Genomic DNA, 27,380 nt, shown 5'->3' on the forward strand with positions numbered 1-27,380 from the left:
AATGCGTCTGTAGATATAACTTCTGGTGTCTTAATAGTCCAGATTAGTTCACGAATATTTCTATGAGCCGATGTCACATTTTACACAACAAATCTCAAGAAACTCAAGTTAATTAAAAATTCAATTATTCATTAAACTCTTTCATCGCAACACACTAGTACCATACTATATGTGTGTTTCGTGTCGCTTTAATTGCATCGATACAACGCCAGTTTACCACAAGGTTGCTTCAGGCAAACACATACATAAAAAAATATCACCGTATAGGTGAATTCGGTTGTCGTAAAACAATGAATAAAAAATACAGTGTGTTCAACGATCTACTGAATCTAGATTAATAATTGTCAGTTATACAACAAACAAGGTTTTCCTCAAAAGTAATTGCGGTTTACCTGATCAGGATATCTCTATTATGTAAACGTTTACTTTTTATCAATTTCGTGAAATGGGATAGGTGAAACGATCATTTTAATACAACGTATTGTCAGGGTGTTTTTTTCCTCATTCAAATATTTAAAAAAAACGCAAAATTCCTTGAAGCAAGATGAGTGTTTGATTATGAAGCGGATATCGGTGTTTTTACTTCCTAAATACAACCGTGACGTAGCATTAGATCAACATATATACGCGACAGTGCATGCAGTGTGTATTTTGTTCAGCGCATTAAGTTTCCCCATAATAGTTTAAGGTAATTGACACTGCGCTTTTAACTCTTTACATACCTTCGGTTGAAGTCGAAAGAAGAAACGGCCGAAATATGAATAACTACTCAAAATATTAATGTGTTCGGTTCTATGATTTACCCGTGAAAAATGCAGCGCATCATGAGATTTGTATACTGCGTTTCTAAGATGATTTTGAAATAGAGTTATTTCTTGTAATTTGATGATTTTTTGGTTTTATATACTTATATGTTTTGTTTATATATAATATATAATATTTCATTATTATCCATGTTTAAATTGTTGTTGCTTTTGTTGTTGTTGTTTAAATAAATGTTTATGATTTACGGCTACCGATGTGTTCTGTAGAGCTGCAACGATTCGATCCGATTCATCGAAAATCGATTCGAAATGCTTCGATTCGATAACGATACCAAACCTACCAAATTCGATTCGATTCTTTAACATATAAACATATATATACATAGATACGTAAAGCGCGCTGTATTCTGACTATTGATACAGGAAGGTGTAGGTTTTATCTTTACCTGTAATTACGACGCGCGCGATTGGTTGCTTATTACTTTAGTCATCCAATCAATAAGCCCGTTACGGTCTACTTTCGGAAAAGCGTCAAAATGGCTGAACAAGTTGTTGCCGACAAATTGAAATTATCAGATGCGACTAAGAAGCTAAAATCAAAAGTGTGGCAGTATTTTGGGTTTCGGGATGGTAGCCGTACCAATAAAGCAAAGTGTAAACTGTGCTTCACGGATGTGGCGTACGCTAAGTCCGGCTCAACCACTAATCTAATTTAATGCTATATGTCAAACGCAAACATAACGTTGATTTAGCAAGACAAAGAGGTCGCACAAGTGCAACTACTCAAGTCGCCAGCCAGAAAAGTAGTTCTATTACTGTTGGAGTTTTGTTAAGTTTATTAGAGAATGTGATTTGTCCTACAGGTAACAGGTGATGTTGTCATGGCACAGTGGTAGACATGCTTATAGCGGTTTTGGATAAAGGTGTAATAGTGATAGTACTACCATTCAACTGATTCCAGATACGTTCTTATGATTATTTATTTATTTTTTATATTATTGTGTAATCAACACAATCTTCTAGTCAGAATTTTTTATATTAAAATTGAGTCCTAATTTGCTATTCTTTTTTATGTGTTTTAAACTTTTATTGAAGTCACATTTGAACAGAAATGTTAATTTTGAGGCATAAGAGTGAATATATGATAAACCTAGGTTTGAAGATGAATCGAATCGAAAAAATTGGTAACGGAGTGTCTGAAATCGAAATCGAATCGAATCGAGCTGTTGGTGAATCGTTGCAGCTCTAGTGTTCTGATATATTTGTGTTCTACATGTTAAGTGTAAATTATATATGTATTAGCATTTTTATAACACGATTGTTCAGCACTTTTATTACACTAATATTCAAACGGTCTCCGGAAATAATGATTTTACTAATTATGAATATAAACAAACAATATTAAAATCTTACAAACTTCAATTTTCAAGTTCATCATTAAGAAAATAGAAATGATATAACTCATAAAATGTTTGATAGCCGATCAAGTCTTAATATATCGTAAGACTGCATAATTTATGTATGCCTTACTTATAAAATCGCCAAAGACTTGTCATTAATTTTGTATAGCTCTGAAACACCTACGGTCGGATATATCGACTAGACATAATTCAAAATAACATAAACATTTTTAAATTGATCATTTCCATTAAGTTTAATATAAATGCGTTTAATTCAGTCTCGAATGGTACAACTCAAAGTAAACGAAAAGAATAACCTTGATAACTGGATTTATCAATCCATCATTTCCTCTAAGTTAAATAAAAGCTTTTTGTACTTTTCATGTATCATTATTCATTTTTTTTAAATGTTATATGATCTTACATTCGTTCATGCACCGTAGTTTAAGTTTTAACTCTTCCAGTGCTGGAACCGAATTTTGAAGGCCTTTGCAAACAGTTTGGATCCAGATGAGACGGCACAGAACGTGGCGTCTATTCAGGATCCAAACTGTTTGCTATTCTGATAGTATTCTTTTAATAAAAAAATCAAAGAAAATGCTTATTTTTGAAATTCAACAGACGACATATTTGCAGACGACAAATTGTCCAGCATGCAAAGGGCTAAACACCGATATCAATCCGTCAAGTTTTATGGCGCATGTATATCGGAAATATATTGAACGGCCACATTACGTGTGTCTGTGTTATCATGAGGTGAACTTGACTAGTGTTTGTATTTTGTGTAAAATAAACAACCAACGCGAGTATTATAAAAGCATAATAAATAGCCTGATAAGTCAAATCCTAAAAGGGACCGTCAACCACAAACGACAAAAAAAGGAAAGTTATAAAATACCGTACTTTTTTACAATAATTAGTTGATATTTATTAAAATATCACGACTGGTATATTACATTACTTGAAAAAAGTTAATATTTTCAATATATTCGGTAATAAAATTTTGCGATGTAAAATCGAAAGTACATCGCGAAAATAGGTGACATAACGATATACACAAAATGAATAACGCAAGTAGATTGATCATTGTATATACACAGGTGGAAGTAACGTACCCAGGATAGTATTTTTCAGATATATATTTCTTAGGAGCCCAATATATTCAAATAAATATATAAAAGCATGTTTAATTAGAAAAAAATTGACAAAGAGACATGAAAAAAAAACCTACCCTCTGATTATGGAATCATAACAAGGTCATTAACTAGACTTTATTATAGACCTGTCTTCGCGGGCCGCAAAAATGTCAAAAATAGCTTTAATCCAAAGCATCCCTTGATCCTCCTATTGGTAATTGGACAACCTTTCAAAAAAAGTAAACTTCAAAAATATCTGTCCGGCCGTTAACTCACAATCGGTCGAAAACCGAGCAATATTTCGAGTCCGTTTGTCAACACGAATAAATCTTCTACAGACTTTCAAACAATATTTTTTAGTTTTTGCCCCTTAATCGATAGCTCCCGTCCTATTCCTTTGAGACAACGAAGCGTGTCAAATAATGCATGCATATGCAACCACTTACCCCTAAAAACTTATTCCAATACAATCAGAATGATAAGTAATTTCCATTTATTCACATTTATTAAAACATCGTTGTTGTTGTTGATTGGATATTTATGTACCTGGCTCTGTCAGTGTAATTCACTGCTAAGCCGGGTTCAAGAGCGATGGCTACTTTCGTTTTCAAGTAAATCAAATTTAGAGTTAAAACAGTTGTTGCAAAGAAAATATAACATTTTGAAATTAGTTTTTAGGGGTAAGTGGTTGCATATGCATGCATTATTTGACACGCTTCGTTGTTTCAAAGGAATAGGACGCGAGCTATCGATTAAGGGGCAAAAACTAAAAAATATTGTTTGAAAGTCTGTAGAAGATTTATTCGGGTTGACAAACGGACTCGAAATATTGCTCGGTTTTTGACCGACTGTGAGTTAACGGCTGGACAGATATTTTTGAAGTTAACTTTTTTTGAAAGGTTGTCCAATTGCCCATAGGAGGATCAATGGATGCTTTTGATTAAAGCTACTTTTGACATTTTTGCGGCCAGCGAAGACAGGTCTATGATAAATTCTAGTTAATGACCTTGTTATGATTCCAATATCAGGGGTCGGGGATTTTTTTTTCATGGCTCTTTGTCAATTTTTTTCTCATTAAACATGATTTTATATATTTGTTTGAATATATTGGGCTCCTAAAAAAATAAATTAAAAAAAAATACTATCCAGGGTACGTTACTTCCACCTGTGTGTATATATATATAAAATATACAATTCACTACGCATGCATAATTTGCATTTCTGGGTTAACCAGTTGACGATGATGAACAATCTAATTGCGTTATTTATAGTTAACATATAGTAACCTGGTAGACATACCCAGGAAAATTACATTACCGCATACACTAAAAATATGAAAACTTAACAACTTTTTCAAGTAATGTAATATACCAGTCGTGATATTTTAATCAATATAAACTAATAATTAAAAAAAATACGGTATTTTAGAACTTTTATTTTTTCGTCGTGTGCGGTTGACGGTACCTTTAAAGGCCCCCCCCCCGTATTTACGCCTGTAAAAATTGCATTTCAATGTTAACAGGTTCAACAGTACATGTACACATCGCTGTCTTATTATAAATATTCCAATTCAATTTGTTCTGAGATCAATTTTTTTATATGAAACGGAATCATATTATTTTATATCTCTACTTTCTACTTTCTACTCGGGGAGCGACCAAATAAGCAAAAATCACTCAAAAATGCCAAAAACAGGTTCTACTCAGAAAACGGACTCGAAATGGGAACGTATTTTCTCAATAGGTATGATCCGACTTTTTGCTTATTCGAGCTTAAATACACATTTTAAAACAAAACACAGAAATCTTTATTATATGTACTTGTATTTTTATATTTTTGTATTGCCAGTACATGTGTAAACAGTTCTTACATCAATATATAATAATACATTTTCGTTCTAAATCAGCATTACGTATTTCGCATTATTTCATCTCAGTGTCTGCGTTCAGGTCCCTGGATACGATTCTCTCCACGAGACTCCGCCAGCTCGGATTTCCACTCCCTCTGGTTTCACAACGGAAGTTCCCGTCGTTCAGGAAGCTCATCACGTGTCCGGCCTCAGTCCGGGCCACCGCAGCGCTTGAACTCAGCTCGCGGTTCAAATTGCACGATGACGTTGCTGCGAAAATACACAATATGAAGCTATGCGTAAATTACAAAAAGACTGTAAACAAGTTGAAATAGCAAAGCAATCTTTCTGCGTAGTCTAACTATATGTCGCTTAGCGTATCGACCATGTAAGAGATAGCCCGCCGTATTAAATATCGTTAATGTGCAATTTTTGAAAAAGTATAGGTGCCTAGTCAACACGTATGTAATAAGTGATTAAACATAATATATAATATACAAGAACATTCTAAAGGCAATTTTCATGCAGACCTTTGACTCGCTGACACAGTCGATCATCCGAATCAACTTATATTATAGCATGCCGCCGACTTTCACGCGCATGCAAGCAAATCACATGACGTACATTATATGACTCCAATCTCATACCTAGAACTAGCTGATTCGATTGATCAGATTTCCAGTCGTCAGAGAAGTAGCCCATCAGGAGATAGTTACTTCCGGCGCTTAAGAGGACTCCACAGAGGGTATCTGCGTCAGTTGCCTGGATGACTTGACGTGCGGCGTCCAACTCGGGACTCGGCCTGAAAAAATCCAAGTACACGAGAGATGCTCCATAAATATTGGGATTTTATCGTGGCAGCGTTTTGTCGCGGCGATACATGTTTTGTCATCGGTCCCACTTAGCTGCTGTCTCCCTAATGCGATTGGAAGAAATGATGAGGACAAAACAACAGAATACCAAGCAAGATCGGTTGGGGCCCGGAATAAGATAGGTGCCAAGTTTGCAGCCCTGAACATCATAGACAGTTACATCGATACCATCACCAACAACATCAATAATAATAATAATAATCTCTTGATTTTATTTATAATAATCTCTTTATTTTATTTTCCGAAGATAACTCATTAAGACAACACATTGATACAAAGTCATGCAAACAGTTTAACAATGGCAATCTTATTTTCAATGAGGCCTTCAAACAACTATGGTATGTTTAATGCATTTCTACATTATAATGCAAACATGTAGACTTTGACGGACATAAGAGTACTGTAACAGTGTAATAGAAGTGTCATAAAAAGCAAGTATATTATATTTCTTCTCTTATATTATTAATTTCTCTTCCAATATTGAAATGGTCTCAAGGAACAAATATTTATTAACAGAAAGTATTTAAGAATATAAATGTATTGTTGATTGCATTTTCTCATATGCACACACTCTAACGCACGCATGCACACACACGCGCGCACGCACACACCTATACACACACACTTATACAAATACCATATCTTAATTAACACGACCAATAACAATAACAAAAAGTTAACAAAATCAGCCGCGTACATTATTGTACAAAGTCAGAGTTTAAAAACGTGGAATACATTATTCTTGAAATAGTTTACGATTGATAGAAGTGGCTGACAAACACAAATATTATAATTACAGAAAACAATATTCATGACCAGTGTTGTTCACAATAGGATATGAAATTACACAACTGATTTAAAGAATAGCCTGCACCTCCTTGCTATATAAATAGTTTGAAAAAGCAATATGTATATTTGTTTGCAGAAATAAAATTAAATCTACAGTAATCATTACGACAGATGGAGGATTATTTGACTTTTAATAAGAGGAAAACAAAAAAAATGTTACTACGCGTGAGACTCATTTTGCGCCTCAAAGAGAAAATATTTGTTAAGCCTATGTTTGAAAGTGGTGAGAGTGAGAGATTGGCGAATACTAACCGGTATGTGGTTCCATATTTCCATACCAGAGTAACTGAACGACTTTTTAAAAAGGTTTGAGTGAGGTGTTTTATGCGTCAAATCATTGTTTGATATCGATCTTAAATTGTAATTATTGTTTTTCACCAGTTTTATCAAGTCGTCAATATATGTGGGCGTCAAATTATGAAGAGATTTGTAAATAATTATACATGTGAAATATTAACATCTGTTTTCAAAAGAAAGCCATTGTATTTTTTTGTAATACATCATAATCATTTATATTTAAGTCATTACGTAATATTACTCTTAAAAACCTTCTTTGCAGTTTTGATATTCTGTTTATGTCTCTAGTATTTGCATTTTGCCATGTGACACATCCATAATCAATCATTGGTGTTACATACGCATTATAGAACATAATTTTCATCTCAGGTGTTAGAAAATATTGTATACGCCTGAACAGTGATAATTTCGAAACAAGTTTTGAACAAGTTATATCAACATATGCCTTCAATTTAAATGTTTATCAATATGGATACCTAGAAATTTTTGGGTTGCAACATGTTTTATTTTTGAGTTATTTACAAACAAATTTAGATCTTCTGAATGTTTAAGTTTTTGGCGTGATCCTATAGTCATGCAAGTAGTTTTATCTGGGTTGACTGCCATATTATTTATCATACACCAATTTTTTGCAATTTATCATTGTTATATTATTCCCTTTACAGTGGATTGTTACATCATCAGCATACATGTCAGATTCTGATGTTAGTTTTAAGGGTAGATCATTCACGTAAAGTAAAAATAACAAAGGACCTAAAATGGAGCCTTGTGGTACACAGGAACTTATCATGAAGGTGTCTGATGTTACTCCATCTGCCCGAATTAGTTGTAAACGGTTTTGTAGATATGATTGAAAAAACTTCAAAGACGAATTCGAAAAATGATATAGTTGCAACATGGGCAGAAGAATGGTGTGGTCTACTAAGTCAAATGCTTTTTTGAAATCTACAAAAACAGTTCCTATCATATAACCATCGTCCATACAATTTAACCATGAATCAACGAGTCTGATTAAAGCAGTTTGGCATGAGTGGTTTTGTCTAAAACCCGCTTGGTGTTCATTTAGTATACAGGTTTCTTTTAAATATTTATTCAATTGAATGGCTACATGTCTTTCAATTATTTTAGAAATTGAAGGTTATAAAGAGATAGGTCTAAAATTATTTTGATCATGTTTATCTCCTCCTTTATGGAGAGGTACGACACTTGCTAATTTAAGTAAGTCTGGAAAGATTCCAGTTGAAAATGATGTATTTATTAATGTCATAAGAGGTTGTACAATATAATCTTTGCAAAGTTTAAGGATATTAGGTCATATTCTGTCTAAGACACTACTTTTACTTCAAGGGGGTCTTGATGTCATAGGTCGAAGAAGTGTTGGGAGACAGAAAAGGATGAACAAGCCATGGATGACGACTGATATCGTGGACGTCACTGACAACAGAAGATAACTGAGTCATTGGAAGTACACAATCCTGTACTCGAGGACAGAATACCACAAAGCAAACAGGAGATGAGAAAGAAGATGACAAATGCCAAGGAGGAGTGGATTAAGGAGAAATTAATGGAAATTGACAAAGAGGTGATTCCAAAGAGCAGTAAGAAGGCCTACAGCACCCACAAGACCCTCACAAAAACCAGTCAGCACAAGGCCAGTTATATAGCAGACACTGAATACGGCAGCGCAATCTATAACCCGATTGAACAAGACCCCCGTCTGCTTCAGAACAATCCTAAACCAGAAGGGAACGACGAAAGTCCGTCCATACTCAAGGCAGATGTGAAGGAAGTAGTGTACGTCATTAGACAGTTATTGCTTGGGGTAATGATTAACAAGAAATATCTTTAAAAAAAGGTATACGGTGTCGATTATGGTTGTAGTTGGTGAATGGTAAAGAGATCAATAAATGAGATCAAAGATAGCGAATGTCTTTTTCTGTGCAGTTCTTAGCTGCATCACACGCAGTACGGGATGTTACGCGGAGTTTTCGCGGTTTATTTTACATTATTACATATTGCTGATCATAAACCTATAGATGGAAGTGGATTAAGCTGTTGTTTCGAATGCCCATAGTTTTAAGCAAAATTGCACAAACCGCATGGCATAATAAAAATTGTGAACGCAGTTGGAGAGACACATATACATATAAATGAAACTGACATTTGTTTAAGAAGAAGCGATGGTTACCTGAAATTTTGCTTGATTGAAAGCATTCCATGGCAAAACCTTCATTTTCAAAACAATATCTTGTTTTATGTTCATGCAATATTAATATGTAAATGTATTTCCATGTTTCATTTATTACAAAACCTTAACTGCGTCTGTATTGTGAATTGAAATAACAACAAACATTCGTGATGCTACCCTTAAACCCCGCAAAAACACTTTTTCTATTTGGCTGAAACACTTATAATAACAATATACCATTAAAGTTGGAATTTCCTAATGTCACCATTGATGTAACAAATAACAGTTTTGTCATGGAAAAGTTTATTTTCATTCTTAGCGTTTAGAAAATAAAACATTGATAGTTAGATGACAAACACATATATTGCGACTATTATTTAACAAGAATTAAATCGAATCTGATTTTTCAAAGGCGACCATGTGCAGCTCTGAGAACACAAAAATCGCCATTATTGTGTTAACAATAAACGCTCAAATTTATAACACAACTTAATTACAATTAAACCAGTAAAACCATACAAACCTATACATTTAATTCAAATGAGTGCAATAAAATATCAATAAAATAGTGTACTCACGACAGTTATTCACCAACAATGATTCTCGCAGCTTTGCACCGACACAATTGCTGCCATCACTTGATATAAATAATGACCCCCAATTATTCCGTGAGGCCTAATAAAAACTGTTTCCTGTCCTGCCCGGGTACCAAAACTATAAATAAACAGTCGGTTTATTATTAAACATAGTATTATTATTATTATTATTATTATTATTATTATCATTAGTATCTATTTATTATTGGTATTATTATATTATAGTAGTAGTAGTAGTAGTAGTAGTAGTAGTAGTAGTAGTAGTAGTAGTAGTAGCAGCAGCAGCAGCAGCAGCAGCAGCAGTAGTAGTAGTAGTAGTAGTAGTAGTAGTATGAGTAGTAGTAGTAGTGGTAGTAGTAGTAGTAGTAGTAGTAGTAGTAGTAGTAGTAGTAGTAGTAATAGTAGTAGTAGTAGTAGTAGTAGTAGTAGTAGTAGTAGTAGTAGTAGTAGTAGTAGTAGTAGTAGTAGTAGAAGTAGTAGTAGTAGTAGGAGCAGCAGCAGCAGCAGCAGCAGCAATAGTAGTAGTAGTAGTAGTAGTAGTAGTAGTAGTAGTAGTAGTAGTGGTAGTAGTAGTAGTAGTAGTAGTAGTAGTAGTAGTAGTAGTAATAGTAGTAGTAGTAGTAGTAGTAGTAGTAGTAGTAGTAGTAGTAGTAGTAGTAGTAGTAGTAGTAGTAGTAGAAGTAGTAGTAGTAGTAGTAGTAGTAGTAGTAGTAGTAGTAGTGGTGTAGTAGTAGTAGTAGTAGTAGTAGTAGTAGTAGTAGTAGTAGTAGTAGTAGTAGTAGTAGTAGTAGTAGTAGTAGTAGTAGTAGTAGTAGTAGTAGTAGTAGTAGTAGTAGTAGTAGTAGTAGTAGTAGTAGTAGTAGTAGTAGTAGTAGTAGTAGTAGTAGTAGTAGTAGTAGTAGTAGTAGTTGTAGTAGTAGTAGTAGTAGTAGTTGTAGTAGTAGTAGTAGTAGTAGTAATAGTAGTAGTAGTAGTAGTAGTAGTAGTAGTAGTAGTAGAAGTAGTAGTAGTAGTAGTAGTAGTCATCATCATCATTAGTATTAGTATTAGAATTAGTATAAGTATTAGTATTATTTTTAGTATTAGTATTAGTATGTATTAATGCACCGCGGACATACAACACCCAATTTGTTCCATGTTCTAAAATATTCAAGACCAAATAGTCGTTAACCAGCTAAAGTGATCTACCAACATGCAAACGGTGCCTTAGCAAACATTGTACAAAACCAGGCAAACCGTGCATTACGAAGTTACGTGATTGTATCGACTGAAAAGAAGATCTTTATAGACAAACTTTATAAAGTGTTGAGGTCAAAGTAACTAAAGGCGGACAGGAAACATGAAAATTAACATCTTTTTAGCATTTGGCCTCATAAACCACTTCAGTAAAAAAATCTCCAAACATGGCAAATTTGAAAATGTCAAAGATCTGTCTTCTCAAAGAGTTTGTGGGCAAAATTGTGCGACACATGCAAATTATAAAATGTCAGTTCCGTAACATAACATTCCTCTTATAAATGAATCGTTTAACTCCGGTAAATGGCATTAATTCAGGCAATTTTCGAAATAAAGAGACATGGGTTATTCGAATTTGCGCTAGAATGTCTGTTCGCATAATATGGAGGTTTTCCCACGAATCACAATTCATGGACAAACTCGTATTGATCAAACTACAAACACATGTTGACTACAGCCGGAATAAGCTAAATTTAAAAACAAAATCTTGGAAATTAAATCAAGGTGACCCATTTAAAATCCTCTTAAATGCACTGCATTATGAATGTAAACACATTATATATTTAGTATCGGTGCTACTAAATGCACAATGTACGCGAAGTTTGTACCACACTAATTATAAAAGTACTCACAAAGATGTGGATGTACGGATAACAACCACTAACACATTTTGTCCCGTGTTTCGTTTTTTTTTAAGTTGAGGATTTATATTAAAAAACGAAGAACATTGGTAATAAAACTGTTAATAAATTATCATGTAGCTAAATGTTTGTAAAGAAAAAACCTCTTGGTGTCATGTAAACTTGGGCTTTACATGCCTGGCAACCTTTATACTTCTAAATCATGTACATAGCGGACTACTTTTCGCCCTTTCACTTTGGGTAAAGATCAAATGTAGACGATTGAACACGTTAAAATGGTTTGACGAGTTAAATTAGTTCTTAAATTTCAATATATATATATACATTTAAATTTAAGAACTAACTTATTGTGATATTGAATTGTATATTTCTTTTATAAAGTAGAATGTATCTTTAATTAAGTTTTGTGTTGAACAATTTACGGGTAGAGAAAGGTTTCAGACAAACAAAGAATAGCCTGATGACATTAACTGTTTTAACATGGAAATTGGGTTTCGAGATAAATATATGCATTGTGTTTGCCGCGTGAAGATATTCAACTTATCGTGGAAGCAAACAAAACGAAACGAAAATTAAAATTAAATGGTTATTTTAATTCATACGAAAACTTTGTCAAATAGAGTATTAGCCAGAAGAGATTCCATGTGTATATGCAAGTGTGTCAAACGATGGGTTAGGAACAGGGTTTTTTTGCTATAAAATAGCAATATTGGCGAGGATAAATGTTGCATCATGCTCGACACAGGGGTACACATTTTGTAAGTTGAAAATTGCAGTCACCTTTGTTTTAATGGTCTGTTGCTTTTGGTGATACTAGAATACTAGAATTAACGTTTGAAAAACATCTTTGTTCTACTTTAGTGTGTACGATTCGGAACGCTGATTAAATTTGATTCGATGCCTATAACGATATTTTGTTTTGTTACTCTGTTTTTTGTTTCATTAAATTGTTGTGGACTATAACGCATTGCGAAGTGGGAAAGATCACAAATATTTTTTATTATACTGCGCAATGTTTGATTAAGTTAAATAAATATGTTTTGCAATTTCTTTTAGTAATTGATCGTTTATATTTGTAATGTCTCCCCAAAGAGTTTTCATAAATATTGTGAAGCGTTAATAAAATACCAGGTTAGTGTGATTGTGTACTTGAATTTATCCGACTCGTCTCAGAAAGACTAACACGGCGTAAACAGTTCTTCAACTCGTCGGATAAATTCAAGTACACAATGACACTTCAATATTATTATCTATATAAACACAAACGGTTTTGCGAAAATAAAGAACAGTGCCGTTAAAAAAATGTTATTAAAATGATTTACAGTTCATTTTCAAACAATACAACATCTATTGAGTTTTCTTTCAATTGTCTGTTGCTGTGATGTAGTGTCCGCAGACCGACCGGTACCGGCGGCAGCGACTGGACGTGACCGCCCACTGTCCGCCAGTCGGATTATGGTACTGTCTGGTAGCCTCGGCACTGGTTCATGTACGTCTGTCCGCAGAATGACCGGTTCCGGCGGGAGCGACCGGAAGTGACCGTCCAGTGTCCGTCAGTCGGATTATGGTACTGTCTGGTATCCTCGGCACTGGGTCAAATACGACTGGCTGTAAAAGAAAGTGTTCTATGTGTCAGTTGTTTTTATAAGTGTACACTTGATATGAACCGAGTTGTTGCTGAGAACACTATGAAACCCTTTTTCCGATAATATAGATAGATAGTAGCATAGATAGTAAAAATACAAATGACCAGGATAATGAATTTTCATTTAATTAAAAATGGCCTAAAATCTTCGTTTTTCAAAAAAACGAACAGTCGAGTAACACCAGTTATTTAACTTTTTTTCCTAAGCGATAAAATAATATCCGAATACAGTATATAATGGCTTGTTAACTGACCTGTACTTGCCTTGACCCTGCATTGTTTGGCGCCAACTCATCGAATGGGATATCGCCATGGCAACTGAACGTGTCGTCGTTCAGGAAGTTAAGCCATCTGGCCACCTGCATGTCTGCCTCGTTGGGTTTCGAGCGCAGCACCCGATTGAAGTCACAGATCCCCGTCGCTATTTAAGAAATATATATGGTGTATTTTCATTTATATGCTGTAATCCTATAGTGGAGGGACTAATTTTTTACAAGTCAGTAAATTGACATATTCAAGCATGCAGCACATTTGTGTAGAAATAAGGCTTTCTGTGATCGAAACAAATAAATTTTAATTTGTTTGGACTATATGTCGGACTATAAACAACGATTTGGATGTCCGATGCGTATGAATTCAATCACGACAGCGTTTGCCCAAGTTATTCCATATGGTAACCAGGTGTGGTCGCGTATTGCAAACTATACCAGCCCGACTGGGGACTTTGTACACTTAAATAAAAACTATTTGGCCCAACATCGTAACAATATTGCTTTTTTGCCAAGTCACGGTCCATATGGAACCCTCACGGGCTTGATTGTATAGACCATTATGGACTTTTATGTTTGTCCTATATGAGTAAATACAACTGTGACCATCTTTTTGCAAGATAATTAATATGGGACCCACTCTGGGACATCAGCTCTGGTAAAGCCCATTTCGTATGGGGTGGCGTACTGGTTTTCGAATGGGGTATTTGTAATGGACAAAATGGGCTTCCTAGCTTGAATCCATATGAACCTTATATTTTAAAATTATTACTATTTTAGAGCCACATCATGTTGATAATAACGTCGCAGTTTAACCCAATGAGTATAGTGCGCCAACATCGGACTACTTTGTGGGACCAGTATGGGATTTCAAATCGTCTTCCGGACGAAGTAACTTAACTAGGTTTTTGTAATGTCAAGAGAGAGGAAATGGACCCCACACATTACCTATACAGATTATATGCACAGGTAATCACATTTGGTAGCGTACTGAGACCTTTAATGGTGTATTTTCAGCGAACCCACACGGGCGTCATTGCTTGATCTTTATGAGCTTAGTCGGTCCAACATCGGGCCCTTTATTTTTTTCCAGTTATAGTCGATTCTGATCACACACGGGTTTATGTGAAGGGACCATAAAGGGCTTTTAAGATGGGTTCCTGATAGGACTTTGCTTGTCCCCACCAGGGTTTCATAAGTCAATAAAATGCATATTGGTCCCGCACGGGACCCATTATGTATTTCAGTCCAGTTTAAACCCATTTTGTACCCATGCGTTGAATGGCATGCATGTTTCCGTGGTTGATTTTCAGTTTACACATATTGGCCTCCTGTCCTAGTCGCATATATGGACCTGCACAAGCACAAGCAATACCATTCTGCTCCCACACGGGGTCAATATTGTATATATCGAATGCATTTTATATAACCAAAATAAGACGCTTGTAGGATTGCTTGCTAAATAGTTGTTTGCGACTATCGTGAACAATAAGTCTTATACAAATATGTAGTCTGTATGCGTCTCTCATCATGTCTTTTGTAAACACATTACGAACAAATTGAATAATATATGGATGGATGGATGGATTGATGGATTGATGGATGGATGGATGGATGGATGGATGGATGGATGGATGGATGGATGGATGGATGGATGGATGGATGGATGGACTACGGATTGACTACGGCTGGCTGGCTGGCTGGCTGGCTGGCTGGCTGGCTGGCTGGCTGGCTGGCTGGCTGGACGGACGGACGGACGGATGGATGGATGGATGGATGGATGGATGGATCGATGGATCGATGGATGGATGGATGGATGGATGGATGGATGGATGGATGGATGGATGGATGGATGGATGGATGGATGGATGGATGGATGGATGGATGGATGGATGGATGGATGGATGGATGGATGGATGGATGGATGGATGGATGGATGGATGGATATACTGACGCATTCAACTACGTACGGACGGATGAACAGCAAAATAAATGATGAATCCAACAGTCAGACGGCGTAAAAGGCCAAACCAATCATTCCCGGAATCGATATTCAAATGAATTATCAACGTTTTTGGCATAAATGCATAACTTAATTCACAATTATTTTGGCCATAATATTCTAAATTACTCAGCAATCAAGAGCAACTGCATTACAACGTGTGCATAATAAGTAAATACATCGGCACCATAAGTAATCGGCAAACACGCACTAAGTCTTACTGAGAACTTTGGTTGTCTGCCCTATCGACTCAGTGACGAAGGAACCCATACTAAGATATGTACTGCCGGGCAACAGTCTGTAGCCGCACAAACTCGGCGCGTTAGCTGACGTGTGGATCACTCTCTGTACAGACTTCAGCTCGGTTCTAGGCCTGTAGAAGTAAGGAGACGTCTTAATGAAACTGTTAACTTTGATACTAGTGTTTGCTCTGTGAGAGTTGTGTTTTGTTATAAATTATTGTTGTTGTTGATGTTGTTGTTTTTCGAAATTTGGGATTCATAGCTAGATTTCTACTTTGTATTATATCAGCATTTCTTTTCCAAATTCACTGGTAAAAAAGGGCCAACGAAATTGCAATAACGGAATCACTTTTTGATTACAACGATGATTTCGTAGGAATACATTTTTTTGTTCTTAGCAAGCCTCATGAAGTGTGACATCTAGTATGTTCAAGTGTGTTTACTATAGCCCCATAAGGAAATGTTATTATGGTGTGGTATACATGGTGTCCGCCTTGCGACCGGTAGATCACGGGTTCAATTCACATTCGAGGAAGACACCAAGTATTAGTATTTCAAAAGAAACGGGCTTGAGAGTGTTTCTATAAACCCATGATTTTTTAGCTAAAAAATATCTTTAATTTGTAAGGAAAACTACCACACCATTCAAAAAAAGTTCTTTTTTCTATAGTCTTCTAGAAAAGAGGATTTCTAGAGTGTGCTAGAGGGACCAGACATTCCACTATATATGTATTTAAGATGGAGAGAACGCTCACTTATAATTTGCGGTGACGTCAACGTTGTATTCATACACCGCGTAATAGTCCCGCCACCAGGGGTCCATGGACTCAGCCCATTCCGGAAGCAGCGGACCCTTTTCCGAGAGGACCCGGACCTTTAGGACGTATTCACTGTCGCAGTAGTGTTCCTCTGGGGTCCGATACCCGCACGTGCAGGCATTGGACTCGCAGATTTGAAGAACGGTTACCATCGCAACCAGAAGCAATTTTCCAGCGAGCATTGTAACTGTGTCGCTGTAATACGCTTTAAATACGGTTGACGTCAAAGTAAGTTTGGAGTTAAATGAGCCAACTTAAACAAGTATAATTGACCCCGTTTTCCATATACGTTAAAAGATAAAAGTGAACAAATCAATGCGATGCGATTTATTTCGCATTAAAATACTACACTGGCAACCAGACACAACTGCAAGATAAAGATATATAATGTCGCTGAAATTACAAATATTATTCGTCATAAATTAAATAAACTTTTAAAATAAACAATGGCACTTGAAGACATGCAGGTATTTTATGTACATACCTACCAACAAAATGTGATAAATTTCAATAAACCGTGATGTATAAACGTTAAAGAAAAAGCTGCCCTTACCTTATTAAATTTTCGAATTCCAAACGGATAAAAGAACAATTGTAAAATGTTTTTCTTTAAACACCGAAGTTTACAAAAACTAAATACAACAGTAGGAAGCTGCATGGAAACTGTTCAAAATGTCAAATGCTGTGAAATTATTGTCCAAACTGTTGCGGTTAATGGTAATTATTTCGATTAATTTTGCGACTCCCTCGATGACATTTCTTTCATGTCAACTTCTGTACCGTGGTTGTTCAATCCATTAACGATGAAAAGCGCTACATCAATTATTGAGCGGTGTCATTATTAAGTATTTGACCTGCGTTCTGTGAAAAGGGGGTTTAATTCATTTACGTACAATTTCGTCCCGGATTAGCCTGTGCAGTCCGCACAGGCTAATCAGGGACGACACTTTACGCCTTAACTGGATTTTTGCTAAGAAGAAACTTTCTTTTTCTTAAAAAAATATCATAAAAGCGGAAAGTATCGTCAATGAGTAGTCTGTGCGAACTGCACATGCTAATCTGGGAAGGCACTTACGCACATGCATTAAAACCCCGTTTCACAGAGCACGACCCATTTATATGTACGAAATGATCAGCGTGAGTTTTAATTGAATGTAAAGGTATCCGATATTATGTGCATTTCAGAAAATATGCCTAAAGCTGCTCTAGATCAATAAAGTCGGTATATAATCGCGCAAACACGTGTTTCATAATAATATTTCTTAATTACCGATTCATTCTGGAAAAAATGTCGTAATGCATGTGTGTTAAGTGTCATTCCATATTATCCTTTGTGGACTACACAGGCTAATCAGGGACAACACTCTCCGCTGTGGATGAATATTTTCTTTTAAAGGTGGTCTTTCTTAAGCGAACATCCAGTGTAGGCTGAAAGTTACGTCCCTGATAAGCCTGAGCGGACTGCATACTGAGCGGACTGCATACTGAGCGGACTGCATACTGAGCGGACTGCATACTGAGCGGACTGCATACTGAGCGGACTGCATACTGAGCGGACTGCATACTGAGCGGACTGCATACTGAGCGGACTGCATACTGAGCGGACTGCATACTGAGCGGACTGCATACTGAGCGGACTGCATAGGCTAATCTGGGACGACACTTAACGCACATTCATAAATCCCAGTTTCCCTAGAACGAGGTTGAATTTATAAGTTGTTTACCAACGACCGAAAACACTTAAAGAATTCAGAGTTTGCAAATTTTTATTTTATTGCATTAATTACAGGTTCACACTAGCGTATCGGTATATTAAATGCTTATCTTAGAAGAGTAACTTTCTGTACAAAAAATAAAGCCTGTGAAATTATGTTCAATAAAGTGCAAATATAAACAAGTTAATTATACTACACGACGTGATATTTTACAAGCACGTGATATTAGACGTCAATACAATAAACGTTATACATATTGCAAACCTGTATCTGATCGTCAAATCGATCTTTTTAGAATGTCTCTATATTTTCGGACACCTGCATTGTTTAAATATGTTTCTTATCTTAATTTTCGGACACGAAAAAAAATAAGTTTAAGTGTCCCGAAACTTAGAGTCAGTACTGTAATTATAATTGTGGCGAAGGGCAGTGGATATGGTGTCCGCGATCTGGGGCCTTAAGAGGTCCGGAGCGCTTTGAAGATTTTCTACAAAGAAAGCAAGTACTTATTTTTCCGAGGAAAAAGACATGAAAACGTCTCAATCAGCTTTATGCAATATGAAATCGAGTATGAATAAATAGGTTTACTGTAAAATAATAAAAGACGTCACACCGTCCGTGTTTCTTCTCGGAGGTCTGCAATGTTAGCATGGTGCACATAAGAGTGTTTTACGACATAATTTATTCAAAAATGAACTTACAAATTGTTGACAACAATAAATAACATCTAAATGGTGTACTACGATGGTTTCCAAGAACACATAAATTATTGCAGTAGCGAGACACTATTGAATTGTTGTTGTTTTGCTTGTTTCGTTTTGTGTCGTGAAAAACCAACAATATATATTTAATAGCAATTCAACTGAACAAATTTAGACCTTTATATATGAAGCCTTCATCGAAAATATGTAAAGGCACTGATTTACACAAATCGCTATAAGTATATTACTTTCAAAAGAATATGAGGAGAATAAGAGGCTAATAAGAGAGACTACAAATGCGAGGAGATTGCTAACATGTTGTATCAGAGTAGTCCCCCCTAGATAAAAACTAATTGCCTCTTAATGTGGATAACGTCGAAATGACAACAGGCACACAGGCACAAATAACAACGTAATTATAATCTGCTACTTGTACTTATTGCCCTGTAAGTAATCGCCCGCAATATGCGATCCGATATCTACGGAATACCGTTATGGGCCATCGTGGTTACACATTAACATCCAGGGGGCGACAATGCTATAGTACGATGGCGACAATGCGATAGTAATATGACGACAGCGCGAAAATACGATGGCGACAGTGCGATAGTACGATGGCGACAATGCGATAATACGATGACGACAGTGCGATAACGCGAAAGTACGATGGCTACAATGCGATTATACGATGACGACAGTGCAACAATACGACGGCGACAGTGTGATAGTACGATGGCGACAATGCGATAGTGCGATAATACGATGACGACATTGCGACAATACGATGGCGACAGTGCGATAGTACGATGGCGACAATGCGATCGTACGATGGTGACAATGCGATAATACGATGACGACAGTGCGACGATACGATGGCGATAGTGCGATATTAAGATTGCGATAATGCGATAATACGATTACGACAGTACGATAACGCGATAGTACGATGGGAACAATGCGATGATACGATGTACTGTCGCATTGTCGCCATCGTATTGTCGCACTGTCGGATTGTCGTCATCGTTTAATCGCGTTGTCGCATTGTCGCCATCGTACTATCGCATTGTCGCCATCGTACTATCGTATTGTCGATATCGTACTATCTCATTGTCGCCATCGTACTGTCGAACTATCGCATTGTCGTTATCTGGATTTTCATGTGTAACCACGATGGGCCCTTACGGTAATACCGTAGAAATCCGAATTGGTAACTTATGTTATGTTCTTCATTGAATACAGCAAAAATCTCAAACTATTATATGTATAAGTAATGACAATTTATTATTCTAGGTTTATATGAAAATCATTTAAGTTTGAAAAGTTGGCATTAATTTTATTTTACAAAAGGTGCTTAAGCACATAGATTTACGTTAAATGTAGATACGTCTTCGTCATGTACAAAGCCGGGATAAACAAAGTTTTAGGGAAATATTTTAACGGTGTTGAAACCGCTTGGTCTTTTTGAAAAAATACCGAGTAAATACTGAGGAAATATGAAATTAAGATTCAGCAAAGAGACTTAAAACTTTTTTGTAACCTATTCAAAATAAAAAAAGCATAAAATAAGTATCCTCAATTCAAAAAAACGTCGCAGATTACCATAAAATATTAAAAATAAGTCACTTTTGATATATATTTTCTCTCCGAAACGCATAGGAGCATTTTGCAAACAATATATTGAACGCCGCAGAATAGACACCTGTTAAGTCATTGCAGTTTGAAAAATTGCAATATGGCATTCCTCTTGTGCAATAATCACCTCCTAACCTACGCAACAACTTCTCTTTACCCATCAATCTTTATTGAATATGTTCACTTTATGATTTATGATTATTGATGATTGGCACTTGTCGACGACAGCTTGTAAAACAAGCTTGTAAAACAGTTATATCCGCATAATGACCGGAGCAGAAGTGAAACAAAACTGTTAGATGTCACCATAACCTTGTCAGTTTTGGTTATAGATTAGGCTCACGTTGAGTCTTTATCCTTTGTCACAAGAAGGAAAAGCTGTATGCTAGAACCGTTCAGCGTTCTTTTTCAAAATAAAGACTTGGTAATTTAAAACCATATGAGCATCGCTCTGGGAAAAACGGGCTTAATCCACTTGCGTAAAGTGTCGTCCCGCATGTGTGATCCGCACCGACTAATCATAGACGACACTTTCCGCCTTTATAGTATTTTTAGTTGGTCGCTTAGCGACCAGCTAATGTCGTTGCTCAAAATTCAAAGTCGGTTCGCCTTACCTACGGAGAGCCTACTAACGCCACACACGCCGAATCCGCGCGAGAAAGAGTTGTTTAATTTATGCAACAGGTTTGAGTTCTCCAACTATATTCATTCACAAATGGAAACATTATATGAATATCGTGTTAAATGTAATAGTTTCGAACTGAGCTTATATACAAAAGAATCAATAAAGAATGATTGTGTTACATGTGTCGCGGAAGAGATTATTTATAAATGAATGATTAAAATAGTCCACTTTCTGCTGCGACTTCGTGACGTAGTATTTTTGCTCAGCTCATTCATAAATCTGAGGCTATTAATAGATGCGGCTGCCGATAAACAAGGGAGAGTACAATTGCACGGCAATCTCAACGCAGAGTTGTCGTTCCTTGCTCTCAAATACACCTCAATGACGTAGTAAAGGTCATTCATAATCTTAGGCTATTAATAGATTCGGAGAAACAACGCAAATAGTTACGCTTGTTTATATTCCCAATTTATAAAACGTTGAGCATGCATTCAACAATAACTTCAGCGATACGATAGACAACAACAAAAATGCTTCATAATCGCTAAAACCGAATATAACGAACAGTTAATTAAAATAATTATACAAATGGTCTGTTAAGTAACCTCGTTCATGCTTCTTCAGCGGTGATTTCTGGGAAACGTTCTCTTGTTCTCAACAGATGTCGGCTCTCTTTTGTATTTACGGATGCTTGCAACGCATTAGTAGAAGGTTAGTACATGTAGAAGGTTAAGCTTATTTATATTCACAGTTCTCAATTTATAAACCTTTGGACATGAGTTCACCAATTACTACAGGCATACTTTAGACAACCTCAAAAATGCTTAATAATCGCTTCAACCGAAAACAACTAAGAATAACAAGAAATATCTATTTAAAATGTAGTCGGCATATACACAGACATGGAAATAAAGTTTGCAATTTACTGTTCTAAATAAATAAATAAAAAGAAAACAAAAGTTTAACTATTGTGTTTTTTTGCACTTATAAGTTGCATATTCAACGCATGAAATGTTTGTTAGCATTGTCAAAGCACACATCAGTGTCAGCAAATACCTATAAAATATAATGTAATCTATAGGTCTTTGGTGTAAGTAGATACAAAATATGCTACGGGAGTGCACATCATATGTGTCCTCACATGCCTTATTATGAGTATATTTGTTCACTATCGAAACAAAGTATGTTAATATTTGATTTAAACGCAGTTTTTCGACACATTTAAATCACACCTTCATAGCCGCGTCATTCGAAAATGGGTCTTATGCGTTTTGGCTAGCATTTGTTAAACTCAACATGTGCATTTGCGCAGTCAGGTCAGAGGCGATGCTGTTCGCTATAATATCACTCAATATGTTATGATATCATAATGTATCTCCTGACCAGACTGAGAGATGCGCAGACCCATTTTCGCATGACGAGGGTCATTAAAAATCTCATTGTGAATTGTAAATGGCACATTTGAGCACAATGCTTTTTTATGCAAAATTAAATTCAAAATGGAAAACTTGTTAATAATGACAGCCTATCCAGACGATCAGGAACGATTATCAGACGTGCTGACCAAGTACGGCAAACATTGTGGTTGGATAATTAAACGATCTCCTCTTATTGTGACAATACTATTTCGGTAATGATTGTTTTCTCATCTTAAAAGCAAAACTGAAATTCTGCGAGATGGATTTTAACGCGTAATTGTAACTGGGCCACAATTTGTGTCGTTTGAACATACAGAGGATTCCGGTAGTCCGGAATTCCTTACACTGAACAGTGCTACATCCTTTGCACTGAGCACAGACACAGTGATGCAGCCAAGTTCAGAGGTTGTATCTCGAATCAGCCTATGAAATATTCGAAAATATTCATGCGTGTCTGTTGTCGTTATGTAAAAGTCAGTAATATGAAAAGCTGAGTAAAACAGTTACGCCGAAAAAGCGCATTAGTGCTCTGTACCAATGTTTAGGTCAGTGTTGTTGACAATGTGTGAACTGCTCGGGTAACAAGTAATGCATACACAACAATGTACGGGTCAACAGGGCTGTCTTTATGACTACCTTTGTGAGTAAAAAGTATTGCTTGCAGATTTTTTTATATCTATTTTCATCAATTATCGTATTGTTTATTTTGAATTTGTATATGGTGTCTAAAATCAAAAGTTTTGTACAGGGAATTTTCATCATGAAATTATATTCTAAGTGAGATAGGTATGCGATTTTCCAACAATATTCATTTAATATGATGATGATTGCAAATCGTCTTTATACTCAGTTCTATTTTTTCATCATATTTATATGCTTTCAGAACGTCAAAAAAGAGCCATGTTGTTGTTATTTTCTCTTAGTTATCTCTATGAAATAAATCACCCCATGAAACCCGATACCTTGTGAGTCGTGTAATACCATAGGGAACAGTGCTGTGTATTTTGGCATGAACTTACATAGGGTAAGTAAATTGGAAAAAATAAAATTTTCAAAGTCCTATTTGAAACAACTGTGTATTAACATTGATAACAAAGGTATTGGCCTACATGTGGAAAAAATCCTGACAAATTTTCTTAAAAAATGAGCGAAATGTGGCTCCCTTAAGAAGAAGATCGGGCAAAACGGGCCATGTTCAGGCATTTTCGAACTCATCCAAGATATCATTAGGACAAATCTTCTGACCAAGTTTCATGAAGATCGGAAAATAAATGTGGCCTCTCTAGAGTGTTAACAAGGTTTTACTATAGCCATATAAAATGCCCCGATCCAAGGCAGCCATGTTTTTCAACCAACCAGCATCATTTTTGAACTCTTCCAAGATATTATGCGGGTGAATCTTCTGACCAAGATTCATGAAGATCGGAAATAAATGTGGCGTCTAGGGTGTAAACAAGATTTTACTAAAGCCATATATAGCCATATACGGAAAAATGCCCCACCTCTTGGCAGCCATGTTTTTCAAGCAAACGTAACCATTTTCAAACTCATCCAAGATATTATACAGACCAATCTTCTGACCAAATTTCATGAAGATTGGACAATAAATGTGGCCTCTAGAGTGTTAACAAGGTTTTACCATAGCCATATAAGCAAAACGGCCCCGCCACCTGGCGGCCATGTTTTTTCACCGATCTGGTCCATTTTCGAAGTCGTCCGAGATATCAATGAAACCAATGTTTTGACAAAATTTCATGATGATTGGGCTAAAATTGTGACTTCTAGTGTGTTCACAAGGTTTCTCTATAGCAATTTTAAGAAATATGGCGGTCATGTTTTTCAACGGTCCGGAACCATTTTTTAACTCAACCAACATATCATTTAGACAAACATTTTGACAAAGTTAAATGAAGATTGGGAATAAAATGTGACTTCTATAGTGTTCACAAGGATTTTCTTTTTTTTTACCTAGTGACCTAGTTTTTAACCCAGCATGACCCAGTTTCGTACTCAATCGAGGTATCATTGGGACAAATGTTCTGACCAAATTTCATGAAGATCAGGTAATAAATGTGGCCTCTAGAGTGTTCACAAGGCAAAATGTTGACGAAGGACGACAGACAAAAAGCGATCACAAAAGCTCACCATGAGCACGTTAAGCTCAGGTGAGCTAAAAACAGAAATTTAAAAAAGAGCACCGCCTTGCAGGTGCAGACCGCTCATCTATTTTTCTTTTCAAAGGTGTAGGGACCTATCTCAATTTCAATTACAAATGAGGGAGGGGTGGAGTGGAGAGGGGTGTATAGTGTGGGGATGTGGTCATTTATTACATTATCTTCCAAAAATGCAACAAAAATGAAAAAAAAAATTGGGGGGGGGGATTCTTGGGTGGGATGGTTGAACGGTATTTCAAAAATAAAATAATAAAAATAAATATTTGTGTTGTTTTAACCATGTTTGAAAAAAATGTGTTTGTCAGAAACACAATGCCCCCTATTGCGCCGCTTTGAAAAAAAGTGTTTGTTTTTTTCCTTTAACTTTGAAGGATGACCTTGACCTTGAACTTAAACCACTCAAAATGTGCAGCTTTATGAAAACGTCGCATTGAAATATATTATTTTACCTTTGACCTTGAAGGATGACCTTGACCTTGAAGGATGACCTTGACCTTGCACTTCCACCACTCAAAATGTGCAGCTTCATGATAACGCCGCTTTGAAATGATTTTTTTTACCTTTGACCTGGAAGTATGACTTGACCTTGAAGAATGACCTTGACCTTGAACTTCCACCACTCAAAATGTGCAGCTTCATGAGAACGCCACTTTGAATTTAATTATTTTTTTACCTTTTAACTTGAAGGATGACCTTGAACTTCCACCACTCAAAATGTGCAGCTTCATGAGAATGTCGCTTTGAAATTTAAAAAAATACCTTTGACCTTGAAGGATGGCCTTGACCTTGAAGGATGACCTTGACCTAGAACTTCCACCGCTCAACATGTGCAGCTTCATGAAAACGCCGCTGTGAAATTTTTATTTTTTGGACCTTGAAGAATGACGTTGACCTTGAACTTCCATCACTCAAAAGGTGCAGCTTCATGAGAAAGCCGCTTTGAATTTTTTTTTTACCTTGAAGGATGACCTTGACCTTTAATTTCCACCACTCAAAATGTGCGGCTTCATGATAACACCGCTTTGATATATTTTTATATTTTTTTTATCTTTTACCTTAAAGGATGAATTTTACCTTGAAGGATGATTTTGATCTTGAACTTCAACCACTCAAAATGTTTATCTTCATGATTTAACTGGTTTGAAAAAAATTGTTTGACCTTTGACCATGAAGGATGACCTTGACCTTGAAGAATGACCTTGAACTTCCACCACTCAAAATGTGCAACTTCATGAAACACGCCGCTTTGAAATTTAAAATAAAAATTACCTTTGACTTTGAAGGATAACCTTGACCTTGAAGGATGACCTTGACCTAGAATTTCCACCGCTCAACATGTGCAGCTTCATGAGAACGCCGCTGTGAAATTTTTATTTTTTTGGACCTTGAAGGATGACCGTGACCTTGAACTTCCACCACTCAAAATGTGCAGCTTCATGAGATACACATGCATGCAAAATATCAAGTTGCTATCTTCAATATTAAAAAAGTTATGGCCAATGTTTAAGTTTTCGGACGGACAGACACAATATATTTGACATTTGACCTTGAAGGATGACCGTGACCTTCACCTTTCACCACTCAAAATGTTCAGCTCCTTGAGATACACATGCATGCCAACTATCAAGTTGCTGTCTTCAATATTGAAAAAGTTATGGCCAATGTTAAAGTTTTCGGACGGACCAACACCATAAATTTGACATTTGACCTTGAAGGATTACCTTGACCTTTCACCACTCAAAATGTGCAGCTCCATGAGATACACATGCATCCCAAATATCAAGTTGCTATCCTCAAAAGTGAAAAAGTTATGGGCAATGTCAAAGTTTTTTTCGGACCGACGGACAGACTGACTGACATACTGACGGACAGTTCAACTGCTATATGCCACTCTAACGGGGGCATAAAAATAATTTTTTGGGGTGGGGGTGGTAGAGTATGAGGGTGTGATGGTCATTTATTAGATATTTTTTAATTAAAAAAATATAATTGGGGTGAGGGGGGGGATTCGGGGGGGGGAATTTGCGGGGGGTATGGGGGTAGGTTTGGGTGGAGTCCATTGTGGTATTTCAGGTAAGTGTTGTTTTGTCAAAGTATCAATCGAATCTAATCATAAATAGAGTAGTTATGGCAATTTTAGCAAACTTTAATAATTTGACCTTGAGAGTCAAGGTCATTCAAAGGTTAAGATAAAATTCAACTTGCCTGGTACAGTACCCTCATGATGCATGAAAGTATTTGAAATTTAAAAGCAGTAGCCTTAATACTTTAGAAGTAAAGTCGATCTAAACACAAAATGAAACCATATATT

The 27,380-nt window shown here is 36.1% G+C and overlaps 3 protein-coding genes across 5 annotated transcripts in view; all 3 read right to left on the reverse strand.

Moving 5' to 3' along the window:
• Positions 1-436, reverse strand: part of LOC127836527 (uncharacterized) — a 15,873-nt gene extending 15,437 nt beyond the window's left edge. The window contains exon 1 of the mRNA XM_052363185.1: positions 393-436. The gene's annotated coding sequence lies outside the window, so the exon portion shown is untranslated. The remainder of the gene's footprint in view (positions 1-392) is intronic.
• The window catches only part of LOC127836522 (DNA replication licensing factor mcm7-A-like), a 194,240-nt gene that overhangs the window by 155,752 nt on the left and 11,108 nt on the right, over positions 1-27,380 (reverse strand). The window lies entirely within an intron of this gene.
• The window catches only part of LOC127836524 (uncharacterized), a 149,573-nt gene that overhangs the window by 76,263 nt on the left and 45,930 nt on the right, over positions 1-27,380 (reverse strand). The gene's annotated exons all lie outside the window — the stretch shown is intronic.

This window comes from Dreissena polymorpha, chromosome 6, assembly GCF_020536995.1.
Source record: "Dreissena polymorpha isolate Duluth1 chromosome 6, UMN_Dpol_1.0, whole genome shotgun sequence".
Classification (NCBI taxonomy): Eukaryota; Metazoa; Mollusca; class Bivalvia; order Myida; family Dreissenidae; genus Dreissena; species Dreissena polymorpha.